This window comes from Mus caroli, unplaced genomic scaffold (genome assembly GCF_978045245.1).
Source record: "Mus caroli unplaced genomic scaffold, Mus_caroli_1 scaffold_14, whole genome shotgun sequence".
Lineage (NCBI taxonomy): Eukaryota > Metazoa > Chordata > Mammalia > Rodentia > Muridae > Mus > Mus caroli.
The window spans coordinates 88,809,818-88,826,868 of record NW_028227269.1 but is presented as its reverse complement, the minus strand read 5'-3'; the positions used below and the strand labels follow the sequence as shown (position 1 = coordinate 88,826,868).

Here is a 17,051-nt window from a genome sequence, read left to right as displayed (position 1 = left end):
ATTGACATTTTTTATTTTAAACTTATCTTATTGCAGTGTACCGGCCTCATAGAAGAAAACACACGCACACATACACAAACACACGGTCTTCATTGATCTTCGTTGATAATACAACTGGATTTCGAGTCACCCATGAGACACATTTTGTGAGTGTAAATGAGATCTTGCTATAGAGGTTTAACTAGGGAGGGAGGGTACACCCTGAGTGTGCATAGCAACATTTCATTTGCTGAGGTCTCAGGCTAACTCAAAAGAGACAAATGGACTAAGCACCAGCATCCATCCGCCTGTGCTTCCTGACAGTGGATGCAATGGGACCAGCTGCCCTATTCTGACCCCACAGCTCCTTCAGCTCTTGCCTTTACAGCTTTCCCTTATGATAAACTGTACCCTCAAACTCTAAGCAAAATAACCCCTTCCTTACCTGTTACTTTTGTCAGGTACTTTGTTGTAAGAACACAGCTGACTTAGATAGTTTTGTCCTCTTGCCTTGACTTGTGCTAAACCATAGAAATTTTAGCCACAACAGATTCTGTACCACTAGCATAAATGTTGATGTAATGAAATATAAATAATATTTTGCTATTTATTTTTTTTTTTGGAAATTAATTATGACTTTACAGGCTTCCAGAGATACCTCCAGGGGTCTGCACTCCACATGTTGAGAACTGTTGTCAAGTTTCTCCCATCATGAAGGCTCTTTATGAAATATCATGCATCTTCATTGAGGGTTTTGCTATCTTGTGACATCAAAAGTTGACCACCATCACCTGCTATGAGAATTCAGTGAAATACATTGTATATGATGAGTTTAAATAAGAGTTTAAAGTAGAGCTCAGGATTTTTTTTTCCCTGTGACTGTTCTACTCACTATTCAACATAGCTCTCTTATTTCTTAAGGTCATAGAACAATACTATTTTAATCTTTTAGCTAGACTTTAAATCCATTTTTCATAAAGACTCTAAAACTTTACAGCCCAAACAACAGTCTATCAGGGTATCATTTTCTATACATCCTCATTACTATTTAGTTGTCATCTGTCTTTTTTTGTGATAGCAGTTGACATATCACTGTAGCTTTTATTTATAGTTTTCCCTTCCTTCCTTCCTTCCTTCCTTCCTTCCTTCCTTCCTTCCTTCCTTCCTTCCATTACTGTTTTTTACTTTTATTTATTCATTTTTATTTTATATGTATGAAGTGCTAGCAAAGCTCAGAAGAGGGTGTGAACACCCTGGAACTAGAGTTATAGACAGTTATGAGCTGCCATATGGGTGCTCTGAACCAACCCCTGTCTGTTGCAAAGACAATTTTCTTAATCATTGAATCATCTCTTTAGCCCCATGGTTTGAATATTCTTAGTGATTAATGACCCTGAATGTTTTCAAACATACTTGTTGGTGGTTTTTTGTCTGTTTAAAAACAGTTTGATATACCCCAGGGGGAGTACGAACTTCTTAAAAGCAGTGGATGATATTAAGCTTCTGATCCCACCCCACCCCCCCAGTCTCCATCTCCCAAATGCTGGGATTAAGGGTAGGGCCACCACTAACTCCCAGTTTATTCAGTGCTGGGGACCAAACACAGGCTCCCAAGTATAATAAGCAAGCACTCTACCGACTGAGATACATCCCAACCTTTTTCCCGTTTTAAAAATCAGGCAGTTTTATTACACTGGATTTTGAATTCTTTATATACTTTGTGTATTAGCCCATTTTTAGACTTGTAGCTTGCAAGTGTTTTCTCACTCTATCGACTTTCTTCATTCTGGTAACTCTCCCTCTGTGAAGAAGGCTTCTTCATTGCTTATGCTTTTGCATCATAGTCTCCAAAACCCTTTTTCATAGTAATTTATGAAGGGTTTCTTATGTTTTGTTATGGTAGTCTTACAAAGTCTTAAATCCACTTTCACTATGTTTTTCTGTGTTTATAATATATACTTGATAAAAGATCATCAGATATGTAAAAATTATACTGAAGAAGTAGATGGAGTATTATTTCTCACTTGGTACAGTTCCATATCCCACTTTTTCTCTTTTTAGTTTTTTAGTCATATATTTATATTTTTCTTTTTATTGAATATAGGTTTTTATACATTTTGAATATAGTTTCCTCCTCTCCAATTCCCCACCCACCCAAATCCATACCTCTCTTTCTTGCTCTCATTAGACTACAAAACTGACATCTAGCTAAAAAAATAAAAATAAAATAATTAAATTAACATAAAATAAAAGTGAACAAACTAAAATAGGACAAGACAAGCTAATAGAACAAAAGGAGCTAAAGAAAATTCACAAGGAACCCATGTAGACACAGAGACAACATAAGTTCAAGCACACAGGAATTCTATAAAAGCATAACACTGGAAACTATATTATATATGCAAAAATCCTGTAAAGGAAAAATTAAAATAATCCCCTTCCAAAGAATTATAAGATGAAGATTCTCTAAAAATACCATCAAGTTTATTTTGTGTTGGCTATTTAATGCTGGACATGAGGGGCGGGGGTCTGTCCTTGAGAGTAGTTTGTATGCCCAGTGAGACTCAGTGACTTGCTCATACATCATTAAGAAGCCTTCTCCTGCAGGGGATGGGAAACAATACAGACCCACAATTGCACAATATGCAGAGTTTTCACCATGGAATGCTTAGTCCTGAGTGGTATTTCTCCATTAAACCACTTTCCTTAGAGATGGAAGAACCTTATGAAAGAAGAGGCAGAAAAATTATAAGAACTGGTGAGAATGGAGGACACCAAACAAACAAGGCCTTTCAAACATAGCAAGACTAAAACATGTATGAACTTACAGAGACTGTGGCAACATGCACAGGGCCTGAATGGGTCTACACCTAATTGGTTCCAGTCCTGAGAGGGGAAGTGGACATACCCCACTTTAGTGAATAAAACAGTAACTATAAGATGAGTAAGAAAATTGAGGTCCTAAATAGCACTATAAACCAACTAGGTACAGAAGAAAACAGAATACTTTATTCCATACTAATAATGCACACATTATTCCCAAATGTGTGAGACATTTTCCAGGATATACTATATGTTAAGTGACAAAAATATAATAGAAGATTTTGAAATATGGTATAGAAAGTATCATCCCTTACCTGAGGGACAGAGTTAGAAATTAGTGCCAGAAGGGGGAAAAAAAACCCAAACCATAAAACAGTGGATGTCAATACTGAAGACAACAAAAGGAATAATTAGGTTGAACATTGGATAAACAATATAAAGAATAAAGTATACAAGTAGCAGTGAACCCTAAACTTGGTTCTATGAAATGTCTGACAAAATTGACAAGCTATTATGTATATAGGATAAGAAGGACATTTTACCCTAGATCCCTAGGCTTTTTAGTCTCAGATTCCTGGTCACTTAAGCAGTGCCCAGGTATGGATTTCCATCTTGTGGAGTGGGTTTTAAATTAAATCAGTTATTGGTTAGTTACTTCCACAAGCTTTGTGCCACCATTACCCTTGCATATCTTTGATGTAGTTCATCATTGTAGATAAAGTGTTTATGCTTGACTTGGTGTTTACCCTTTTCTTTTGAAAGCTCTGTAGGGGGGCGCTGAAAGGTGGCTCAGTGATTAAGAGCACTGACTGCTCTTTCCGAGGTCCTGAGTTCAAATCCCAGCAACCACACAGTGGCTCACAACAATCCGTAATGAGATCTGACATCCTCTTCTGGTGTGTCTGAAGATAGCTACGGTGTACTTACATATAATAATAAATAAATATTAAAGAAAGAAAACTCTATAGGTACCAGTTTGATATTTCCATATTCAATGAGTTGTTTAAGTTAGGGCTTCAACAATGGGGCCTTGCTGTCAGTTTGTGGAGAATAACCTATTGTCTTGACAACACCCTGGATTGTTTTGGGGTTTTCTTGGGTTCCCTCTGGCTAAAAACTTAATTACATATAACCTAATCCAGGTAATGGAAACTTCATTTTGTGAGAAGAGATGGCAGTTGGGACTTGGTTTTCCTTCATATTTGGTGATTTTACTTAGATTGCCTACATATATGTATATGTATGTATTCATATATATTTATGTATATGTTTATGATGTATATGCATACGATGTATATGTATAGGTAGCTTCTGCTGAATTAGGTTACCATACTACCCCTAAATGGCTATTATTTTAGCTGTCTCTCCCCATGCACCTGCTTATATTTTTCTTTCCTATCTACCTCCTCACTTGATACTCCCATATCTATATCTACTTACAGCCATATCTATATCTATCTATTTTATTTCCCTTTCCTAATGAGATTTATCTGTTCTCTCTAGTTTCTTTCTCTATACCTATTCTCTAGGTTTCTATGGATTATAGCTTGGCTATCATAGACTTATCAGCTAATATCAACATATAAGTAAACACATACCAGTTTTGTATTTCTGGGTATGAGATACCTCACTCGGAATGATTGTTTTCTAGTTCTATCCATTTGCCTACAAATTTCATGGTTTTAAAAGACTGGGTAATAATTTGTTGTGTAAATGTATCACATTTTCTTCATCCATTCTTTTGTTAAGGAACATCTAGACTATTTCTGATTTTTGTATATTATGAATAGAGTAGCTTTGAATATGGTTGAGCAAGTGTCTCTGTAGTGGTACAAAGCATTCTTTGGGTATATGCCTAAGAATGGTTTAGCTGAGTCTTGAGGTAGATCAATTCTCATTTTAGAGAAATTGCCACAATAATTTCCATAGTAGCTATATGCATGTGCATTCCCATCAACAGTATATGTGTTCCTCTCATTCTGTATCCTTGCCAGCATGAGCTGTCACTTGGTTTTTGATCTTAGTCACTTTTAAAGATATAAGATGAAGTATCAAATTAATTTTTATTTGCATTTCTTGATGGCTAGGGATGTTGAACATTTCTTTTGTTGTTGTTGTTATTTATTTATTTTGTGTACAGTATTCTGCCTACATGTATGCCTGCAGCCCATCAGATCACACTATAGATGTTTATGAGCCACCATCATGTTCTTTCTGGGAATTGAACTCAGGACCTTTGGAAAAGTGGCCAGTTCTTTTAACCATTGAGCCATCTCTCCAGCCCCTGAACATTTCTTTAAGTGTTTCTCGGCCATTTGAGTTTTCTCTATTGAAAATTTTATGTTTAAATCTGTGCCCCCAATATATAACTGGCTTGTTTATTTTCTTGATATATAGTTTCTTTATTTCTTTATATATTTTAGAAATTTACTCTCTGTTGGATGTGGCATTGGTAGAAATCATTTCCCATTCTATAGGGTGTTCCTTTGTCCTAGTGATGGTATCCTTTGCCATGCAGAAACTTCTCAGATTCACGAGGTCTCATTTATTAATTGTGGATCTTAGTGCCTGTGCTAACATTGTTCTATTCAGAAAGTCTTTTTCTATGCTAATGAGTTCAAGGCTATTCCTCACTTTCTCTTCTATCAGCTTCAGTGCAACTGGTTCTATGTTGAAGTCTTTGATCCATTTGGATTTAAATTTGTGCAGAGTGATTAGCATGGATATATTTGCATTCTTATACACCCAGCCATCCAGTTTGACCAGTAACATTTCTTGAAGATGTTTTAGTTTCCCATTGATCAACATGCCTGTTTTTGTGCCAATAAACACACTGTTTCATTTACTACAGTTTGTAGTGCGATTTGAAATTTGGATTGATGAGACTTCTAGGAGTTCTTTGATTATTCAGGATTTTGTTCAATTATCTTGGGTTTTGTTGTATTGCCATATAAAGTTTTGTCTTTCAGAATCTGTGAAAAATGGTTGGAATTTTGATGGGAATTGCATTGAGCATGTTCATTGCTTTTAATAGGGTGGCCATTCTTGTTATGCTAATCTTACCCATCTATGAACATGGGAGCCCTGTCTATCTTCTTATATTTTCTTCAATTTCTTTCTTTAATGATTTGAAGTTTTATCATATACCATTTTCACTTGGTTGGAGCTATCATAGATATTTGTATTATTTGAGACTCTTGTGAAAGTTGATGTTTCCCTAATTTCTTTCTCGGTCCATTTGTCATTTCTGTATAGGTGAGCCACTGATTTTGTGAGTTAATTTTGCATTCAGACACTTTACTCAAAGTGTTTATCAGCTGTAGGAATTCCCTGTTGCAGATTTTCTGGTCACTTATGTATAGTATTATATGATCTGCAAATCAAGTTACTTTGATTCCTTCCTCTCCTGTTTGTATCCACTTGACCTTCTTTAGGTTTCTCATTGCTCTTGCTAGGACTTCAAGTACTATATTGAATACATATAGATAGAGTGGACCTTTCTTTAGTGGAATTGCTTTGACTTTCCCTCTATTTAAGTTGATGTTGGCAATGGGCTTGCTGTAAACTTCCTTTTTTATGTTGGGACACGTAACTTGTATCTCTAACGTCTCCAGGATTTTTATCATGAAGAGATGTTAGACTCTTTTAAATGGCCTTTCCAAATCTAATATTATGATCATGGGGTGTTTTGTCTTTCTGTTTGCTTATATGGTGGATAACATTTATCGATTTATGTATGTTGAATCATCCCTGGGTCTCTGGGATGAGGCCCACTCACAAGAACCTTTAAGAGAAGATGAAAATCTTCTGAAGATATGGAATTTACAAATGGGAAATATAACTAAACCAATAAAGATGAAACAATAACTGTGTGAACTGAATAACTGACTATGAGTTTGCAGGGCATCTAGTTATATATAGAGAACAGAGGACATGAGATTTGGGTTATTTGGTTTCAAAAGCCTTCCCAGTCCCACGATTTTAGAGACCTGAGCTGATATTATGCAAGTGTTAATTATATTTTGCTTCTTATGACACACATGAGATATGTCTTCACTGCCTTGAGTAATGTTGAATGCCCTAACTCCTTTCTTAAAACCAGAAAGTTCCGTTCTCACTGCAGCATACCAGGCTGGGTGGTCAGGCTGTCTGCCTCAGATATGAGATCAGCTCAGGAGGCCATCACTGTGAGCCCTCTGACAGTGACTAGATACCAGAACTCTGCACATTCTGCTCTCTCTGCTTATGATTCCCGCCCAACTGTACTGCAATGTGCTTTCAAGCAGGCAAGCAGAATGAAGACCTAACCTGGTCACTTATTATGTCTACCCAACTCTTCAGACCAAGTCTAAATCCAGTATCAGACCATGAAGTGCCATTGATGAGCTATAAAGAAGAAAAGGGGTAAAAAGGCAGTATGACATTTCTCCTTCTCTGACAGTGTACATAGACTACTTCTCTTCCTCCATTAATTAAAGAAAACAGATGACAAGCTCTGGGCACTTCAGATAAAGTCAGATTTCATGGTTCTTTGTTTTGATTGCCATATATTCAAATATAGATTGAAATATAGATACCTAGCCTTTATCACAACCCTGCTGCTTCTGCTAATAAAGGGAACAAAACAAGATACACTTTCCATTTCAAAAGCACAGGTCAGTCACTGTACATGGGACCTTCTGGAATTGACTACCTGAGAAATCTATAACAGGTAATTTACAGAAGCAGTGGTTGGAATAGGCTTTATGGTGATAGAGCAATCTGATATTCAGTTCATAAAAATTTGAAAAATCAAAGACCTGACTTAAAATGTGACATCTTAGAACAAGATGCTATGGGATATGACTAAGTGGTCTGAGCCTGAGAGAATCAGGCAAACATCTATAGCACATGAATAATAGGACCTGAATTAGAGAAGAGATATGGGAAAAGATAAAGCCATATCAAGGACACGTTAATTGAGGGAAGTAGAAAGATTCCCAGGATCCAGCAGGTATCTTTTTCTTAAATATAACTAGTGTAATATATTTGTACGCTATATATAAATAACTCCAGGCTTTCATTGGGCAGGTGGACAGCTCCTAAACGACCCAAGCAAGAGAACCTCATCAAGTTAGCATTATACATGAGATGCTGCACTATTATTATACAAATGATTACTTAATTAATTGTGTGATATTTGTTGAATATATTTAAGTGCTTCATATTCTTCTATGAGTTTTATATGAATTTGAAAGTTAAAGAAACTAAAAGAAGTTTTCAGTTACACATAGATGAAAGATTGAGAAGGTGATCTATTAATCAACATATCACATATCTCTCTATTATCTATCTTTTCATCATCTATCATTTGTCTATTTATCATCTCTTTATCCATCAATCTATCAATAAGTATTATGTACAGATTAAAGAGAAGGTTATATTAGCGGTTATCTTAAAAATGGACTTATTTGCTAGTTCAGGTTTTCAGATTCACTATATTAATTCAATCAAGTGTTAAAATATTATGTGAGTCTAGAGAGATACATACCCTTGTTTATTTGTTCTCCCTCCCAATAACTAGTCATGAAGTCTGAGGTTTATTGAACACAGTAGCATTCCCTGTCTCGTGTGAGCTAACACTTCCAGAGAGAATAAGGAGAGTGGATAGAGGTTAGGGGAAGAGAGGAGGAAGATGCTGGGAGGGTATAGACAATGTGAAAAAAGGGAAAAATAATCTCAGCGAAGTGAGATGATAAGTATTTATTAGCATGGCCGTTTCTGTATTTTAGACCAGAATATAGCAATGGTGCTTTGCCTTATTTTTTCTCCACTCTCCCATCAAGCCCTCAATTAGGCCTTGAGAAAGGAGTCAGTGAACCTCTAAAACTTTCCGCTTAATCACCTATAGCGAATGCTCATTTAATGACCGCCTTTTCGTACCAGACAAGAAGTAGCAATGCTTTTAGCAAAGGGAATGGAATGAGAAAGAAATTGCCTAATCATCCCAGCTCATGCAGTGCTTTGTGAGAAAGATTATTGAATTTTCAGTCTCTGCAGAATTTTAATGAAGCTCCGTCTTGCTAGAAAACCCAGCCTTTTGTCAATAGAGTTCAATAACTCGACCACCCATGTAATAAGATGGACCAGTTGAAATCTTTCACTCGTTCAAGGCCAAAGGTGTGCATGGAAATGTAGAAACACTTTCCTCTGTGTCTACGGCAATGGATTACACCTGTGCAGGTCATGAATAATATGCTATGATAGGAACAGCATATACTTGTTTATTTCTTAGCCTTTGTTAAGTAACACTTGACATAACACATCTTGTTAGCACCAGTTGTGTGCCAGACACTCAGCTAAAGCATTTCACATACAATCATTCTTCTTTTAAAAATATATTTATGATATATTTTTGTATATGTGTATATGAGCATTGGATAAATGTACCTGCTGATGCCAGAAAATGGTATCAGATTCCTAGGGGGACAATTTGAGATAATCTTGAGCCACCCAACAAGGGTGATGAGAAACTGGACTAAACTCTAGTCTGCTACTCGCACACTTGACTGCTGAGCATCTACTCAGTGCCTATTTGAACAACTCTAAAAGGTCATTTCACTACTTTCACTTCGTACATGATAAAGCTAAAGTAAATGGTAGATAGAACAATGATTCGCCTCATTCCCAAAGATGGGAATACACTAATCTTTGATTCATAAAAACCTGTTACCCAGTGTTGCAAAACAGACTTTGAAAATGTCCTAAAAAACCTTGAGATTGAATGAATATCTTTTGGGGTTCAGTGTTATTTTATTTATTAATCGATTATATTATTGATTGATGGGACTGAAGAGTGTCTTAGTTGGTGTTCTATTGCTATGAAGACACACCATGACCATTGCAACTTTCATAAAGGAAAGCATTCTTTTATTCTAATAATTTTTTATTATTATTTTACTTATTCACTTTACATCTCACTCACTGCCCCTCCTAGTCACCCCCTCCCACAATTCCTTTCCCCCAACCCCCTTTCCCCTCCTTCTCTGCAAATGATGAAACCTTCTGGGTATACTTCCACCCTAGCACAAGAAGTCTCTGTGAGGCTAGGTGCATCTTCTCCCACTAAAGCCAGGCAAGGCAGCCCAACTAGAACATATTGCATGCATAGGCAACAGCTTTTGGGATAGCCCCAGCTCCAGTTGTTTGGGACCCAAGCTACTCTTCTACTACACATGTGAGAGGAGGCCTAAGTCCAGCCCATGTATATTCTTTGGTTGATGCTTCCAGTCTCTGAGAGCCCCAGAAGTCCAGGTTAGTTGACTCTGTTGGTCCTTTTGTGAACTTCCTATCCCCTTAGGGTCTGCAATCTTCCCTTCTGTTTTTCCATAAGTGTCCCCAAGCTCCATCCACTACTTGACTATGGGTGTCTGCATCTGTCTGAGTCAGCAGCTGGGTGGAGCCTCTCAGAGAACAGCTATGCTAAACTCCTGTCTGCGGGACTTGCTTATAGTTTCAGAGGTTTAGTCATTCTTATCATGGCAGGATACATGGTTGACAGGCAGTTAGACATGGCGCTGAGGAAGTAGTTGAGCATTCTACATCCAAATCCACTGGTAGCAGGAAGAGAGTGAGCTTCTAGGCCTGGTATGGGTTTCCAAAATCTCAAACCTCACATTCAGGGGCAAACTTCCTCCGAAACTGTCATAGTTCTTTATCCATCCTAAGTACTGTCATTCCATGATGACCAATCATTCACATATATGAGGATCATTCTTATTCAAACACCACAATGAGATATGAAACATTAGGTTTCAGTCTTAGGGCACCCATACAGGTTGCAGACTTTCCTTGACTTCCCTGTTCTTTCCCTTCCTTTATTCTAGATGCTCCCACCCACAATAATACTTCCTCTCCTACTTTCATGTCATATATAATATATATACATACATATATATATATATATATTGCCTATAATATGTATTTTGCATATGACAGAAATCATGAAATATTTGCCTTTCTGGTTTATTTTGTTTAGTATGATGATATACCATTTCATCCATTTTCCTGAAAATGATATAACTTCATCCTTTGTGTCTGAATGAAGCTGAATTCCATATACACACCCTGTTTTACTTATTTATTCATCCTTTGATAGATATGTCTGCTGATTCCATAACCTGGGTACTGCTATCTGTGCAGCATAAGCAATGGATGTGCAGGCATCTTGTGTTGTGCTCATTAACCAGGTAAGTTGATACATCACAGTGCCTTCTAAGAGAGAAGTCCAGGATGGTAAACAATTAGGGGATGTGGGGATGGAAGCTGAGGTTTGGAAAAGGCAGAGAAGGATCATGATAAGGCCACCTCTAGAAGCCCGAACAGGTACTAAGGTGAATGTTACCTACAACAAACAAACATGAAACCAATAACATAAAAACAAAGCAAAAATCAAAAGCACACACTCAAAAAAAAACATGGAGTCCATTCCATGTTAGAAAACTGGGCCTAGAACCTCCATACAGTGTGGTTGATATACCCAGGGCCACTCTGTTGGATAAAACTGATTTTTCCTTCCCAAGCAAGGATCAATCACAAGTAACTTCTTTATTTAGGGATAGAACTTTGTGTTCACTTGCCCTTCTCTGTACTAGGATGTTCTTTGTCTTATTTGAACCTGTGCAGGTCTTGCGTGTCCTGTCATGGTTTCTGTGAGTTCATCTGTACATCAGCTCAGAGTGTCTGCAAGTTGATATTTCCTGGAAGTCATATATCACCTCTGGCTCGTACAAGCCTTCTGTTTACCCTTAAGTATAGATCCCCGAGCCTTGAGGGAAAGGTTTGATAAACATATCCTATTTGGGCCCGAGTACTCCAAAGTCTCTCAGTCTCTGAACGCTGTCTCTGTATTAGTTACCATCTACTGCAAGAAGCTTCTCTGATAAAGGCTGATCTATGCCCTGATCTGCGGTAAAGCAAGATGTGACTAGGAGTCATTTTATTTCTATGTTCATTGAACAGAGTAATAAGAGTAGGATTTCCCTCTAAGGCTTATGGTCTGTCTGCCTCGTCTTGGATTTTTGGTCATTTTACCAGTGTGAGGTCTGAGTTTCATCTCAGTAGGCCTTAAATTTGAAGAAAAGTTTCTCATTATTGTCATAATATTTGTGTCATCATTGCACCAATCTATCATGCAAGCAGGCCAGGGTTATAGACTCAAGAGTTTATAGCTGGATAGCACTAATGATCACTTTTCTTCTCTGCTACAGTCCAGCCCCATGGACACTAGCTAGGAGGGGTGAAACTTCTTGTTGGACATCAGATCAACAACTTTTGAAAAAAAGCAACAACTTTTGATGTTTGGGGGTGCCTATGGAACCCATAAGGCCAATACCTCAACAAAACCCGTTCTTAGTGCTGTAGATTTTATTTGGTGGCATAAGATTTCGAATGGCGGCATTGGCTCCATTACATGATGACTTCACATAAATGTCTTTCACATGTGTATAAGTTTTAGGAAGATTCAACAACAGTAGGTTTCTGAATAGCTTTTAGAAAGCCTTTTAGCTTTTGGCTAATTGTCCCTCCCCATATTTCTTCTTTCCCCTGTCATCCCATTCTCCTCCCCCATTTAATCCTCCCATTCTAGTTTACTCCTTTTCTCTTTATTACAACATATTCTATTTCCCTTTCTTTTTCTTTTTTTTTTTTTGTTTTTTTTTTTGCTTTTGTTTTTTTGTTTTTTGTTTTGTTTTGTTTTGTTTTTTTGTTTTTTTTTTGGTTTTTTGAGACAGGGTTTCTCTGTGTAGCCCTGGCTGTCCTGGAACTCACTTTGTAGACCAGGCTGGCCTCAAACTCAGAAATCCACCTGCCTCTGCCTCCCAAGTGCTGGGATTAAAGGCGTGCGCCACCACCGCCCGGCTCTTTTTTTTTTTTTTTTTTTTTTTTTAAATGGACAAAGGCTTGTTTTGTTTTAAAGACTGATCCACATGAGGCCACAGCCAGGCCGCTATGTACAGAGATGAAGGAAGCTTTATTTCTTGGTCTCCTCCTCCTTGGACAGAGTCTTGATGATCTCTTCCTTCTTGGCCTGGAGGTGCTCCTCCCGGTGCTTTCATGCTTCCTTGGTCTTAGACCTGCGAGCCTCAGCCTGGTCAGCCAGGAGCTTCTTGCGGGCCTTGTCCGCCTTCAGCTTGTGGATGTGCTCCATGAGGATGCGCTTGTTTCTGAACACATTCCCTTTGACCTTCAGGGACAGGCTCTGATACATATGGCAGTCAGTCTTCTTGGATTCCCGGTATCTCCTGAGAAGCCGGCGCAGGATCTTCATCCTTCTCATCCAGGTCACCTTCTCGGGCATCCGAGCATTGGAGCATTGGCAGTACCCTTCCTCTTCCCTATGCCCATATGCCTGCCCTTCCGTCGGGCCAGGGTGTTTTTCCGGCAACGAGCCCAGGAATGGACAGTCACAGGCTTGCGGATGATCAGCCCATCTTTGATCAGCTTCCTGATCTGCTGACGGGAGTTGGCATTGGCGATTTCATTGGTTTCATTGGGATCCAACCAGACCTCCCCCCCACCCCCCCACCCCCGCCCGCAGCGGAGGACACTAGAGGCAAGCCTCTTCTGTAGACTGAGCATACTCATGGCTGCGGCCGCAGCAGCGAAAGGAAAGAGTCTATTTCCCTTTCTTTCAGAGACTTTATTCTTCCTCTCTTCTGTTATGAGTTTCCTAACCTCTGTAGGCATTTAGATTGTAGCACACATATCAAATGATTGAAAGCTAGCATCCATACATAAGAGATAACATTCAATGTTTGTCTTTCTGGGTCTGTTTTCCCTTACTGAGGATGATGGCTTCTAGCTCCATAAATTTACCTGCCAACCTCATAGTTTCTATTTTCTTAAGAGCTGAATAATAATACACTGTGAAGATCTATCACATTTTCACTACCCACTTACCACTTCCTTTCTTCTCTTTTTTTCCATTTTGTTTTAACTTTATTTATTTTATATACTCACTGCAGTTTCCCGTCTGTCCTCTCCTCCTAGTCTCCCCCTCTTCCATTTATTTGTTCTTTGTTTCTCTTCCTAAAAGGACTGTCCCTGATGTAATATAAATTAATATATTACATTAATATAAATTAATATAAAATATTAATTCTCTTCCTAAAAGGACTGTCCCTGGTGGATATAAACAAGCCATATCAAGTTACAGTAAGACTAGGCTCCTCCTCTATTAAGACTAGAAAAGGCAACTTAGTTGGGGGTTGGGGGGAAAGGACTTCAAGGCAGGCAACAGAGTCAGAGATAGCTAGCTCCTGCTCCCATTATTAGGAGTCCCATAAGAAGATCAAGCTATACAACTGTACCGTATGTCTGGACAGCCTGGTTCTGTCCCATGAAGGCTCCCTGGTTGGTGGTTCAGTCTCTGTGAACTCTGATAGGCTCAAATTGATTAATTTTTGGGGGGTTTGCATGTGTGTGTGTGTACGTGTGCACATGTCTGTGTGTGAATGTATTTGCCTTGTGTTTAGCTAAATTGCTTTTCTTAGGTCTACTACAATGGGGTTGCTGGCTTCTGGAAGAGTCATATTGTCTTAGATGTTCATGTTTACATTTTGTGCTGGAATCTAAGCATCTAAAGATCTGATGCTGTTTGTTTTTCTTATCTATGAGATTGTTCACCTAAAAATGCCAAAGAAGCTACACTGTTAATTCTCAGCAACATGGCTGCCTAAACAAAGCCTGAACAAGGATGACAACAGTAGGCAGATGACAACAGTAGGCGGATGACAACAGTAGGCGGATGACAACAGTAGGCGGATGACAACAGTAGGCGGATGACAACAATAGGCGGTAACATGCATGGAAAGAATCTTATGAGATTTAACCACAGGAAAAGATCTGCAGGCAACTAATGCATGCTGAGAGCAAGGGAAAAAAGTATTTTCAAAGGAGAGCTCTCCAAGTGGCCAGATCTGAAATCATGTACATACATGCAATTAACATTTTATACACACACACACATACACACACACACACACACACACCAATTAATGAAATAGAGACCATGAATGTAGGACAAGAGTAAGACAGAAGATACATGGTAAGTGTTGGAAAGAGCAAAGGGAAGGGAAGACATAGATAATTCTATTTCAATTAAAAAGATCTTTTTTGAAATAGCACTTTACACTAAAGTTGTCCCAATTGGGCCAAGATGGCCAAGATTTTATGTCAATGCTTACTCAGGTCATCAAATATTAACTGCATGGGAAGGTCATGGTTTTGGACAAGGAGCCTTCTCATAAATGAAGCTAGGCACCAAAGTGCTTATAGCTGAGTGGAAAATTCCATCTTGAGAGGACCACTTTTCTACATTTACCAATATGTATCTGCTGCAGTGCTCAGTGGACACACATTTTGGATGGAAGATTTTCCAGGATCTTCTCTTTCCACTTATGGGAAGGAGTAGAAGAAGTAGCATAGGTAGATTCACCTCCACTCCTGCTGTTGAGCCCAAGTTTAGAGATAGCATATATTACTCCCTTCATATCCATCTCATTTCTACTGCACTTAGTTTCCTGATGACATGACCCCAATAATTTTATCCCCATGAATTCTAAAATAAATTATCATATTCTCTTCTGAGCCCCATGCTAGTATACTAGACAAATTAAATTAATAATTGGGCAAGAAACCATCAGGATACATTCATGTGTATCTCATGTTCCAACTGGGTAGCAGCAGGATTACCCCAGTGATTTGTGTCCTTTGGCCTTGTCAGGACAGCTACTCTACTTCTTACCCGATGGGGCCAAGGAGCCCATAGACATCAGCAGTGTATGTGGTCCGATGGTTAAATAAGGTACATTTTGGGGTCAGAGTCTTTAAGGAATAGAGACGAAGCATAATGCTCCTCAGGCCAAAGCATACAGTTGGAAGTAAGTAGAAGTCAGACAATACATGATACTCAGCTTTGGTTATTGACCTTATTTATTTTGTTATCAATGACACAAAACTACATGGATCTTTGATATAATGCATGAGGAATGTGCCTTAAAGGGTGGTTCTGTGTCCTCTCTGAGTATTCCTCCTGAGCTAGAGCTCTGGAGGTGCTTATGGTAAGTCACTGTGCCGTCTGCCAGGAAGTTAAACTCCCACAATATTTTCCACTGTAGTTTTGGTGACTGAGCAAAGTGGAGGAATAAACTGGGCATCATTTTTCATATAATACATGCCTACAGCTAAACTTCCTTGGTTGTTAGTATTCATATTTATTTAAGGTCTTCAAGTGGTATTAATGTTTTCAAATATTTACTTTCATGGCTAGATTTTGTGACAAACACTCTCATATGGTGTTGCCTTTTTATTAGGCAATTTCTTAAATTTAAACAGCTTTTTTTTTTCAAGTGAAGAAAAGCACATGGAAAAAATTAAGACTGTGTGCTGGGTTTGTTCATTAGATTAGCATCTGTAGAGTTTTGTATTTACAAAATAGGAGAATTATCCTGGGAGCTCAGAGCCATTACTACCAGTTTGTTGTTCCCTGTAGATCAAAATGAACCACATGGTGCTATTTCCTTTTAGAAATGTCCAGCATCCAAGAACAAAACTTCTCTATAGGACATACATCAACACATCATACATCCCAACTCTTGTGTGAATAATGGCTTGCAGATAGAATTCTTGCAAAAATACAGTTTTGATAATTGACATATTTTAGGGATTGTAGTTATTTTATATGTGTTACATAATTTTATACAGCACTCAGATGAGAATCCTGAGTGGTTTTGGCAGGCATGGTAGTACATGCTTTTAATCTTAGGAGTCTCTGAGAGTTTGAGGCTAGCCTGGTCTACATAGAAAACCCAGGACCATCAGAGCTAAACAGAAAGACTCTGGCTAAAAAAATATTTCATGAGCAAGTATTAGTATGGTGATGATGTCATAATGAATTACAGAGTGAATAAGTAAGAGAATATCCCCATACAGGAGATGACTGAAGTGGTCCAGGGTGAAATTAAAAGGGCTTCAAACAAAATAATAGCAGCAAAGAAATTCCCATAGGCACTTTAAAAGTGGTGATATGTTGACAAGGGACATGAGTTAAAGCAAACTTCCAGTTGTCAATCCTGTGTAAATGGAGGAATGATAGTGTGTTTTGGTTTTGTTTCTTTTTTTTTGGGAAATTAAGGTGTGTCAAAGAAGATGTAGAATTGCTGGTTGACTCAGTCTTCCATTTTTTGGTACTCCCTCTTATCCATGTC

The 17,051-nt window shown here is 38.2% G+C and overlaps 1 pseudogene; it reads right to left on the bottom strand.

Annotated features, from left to right (window-relative positions):
• Positions 1–12,810: 12,810 nt before the first annotated feature.
• On the bottom strand, positions 12,811–13,441 carry LOC110307226 (large ribosomal subunit protein eL19 pseudogene; annotated as a pseudogene).
• Positions 13,442–17,051: the final 3,610 nt, after the last annotated feature.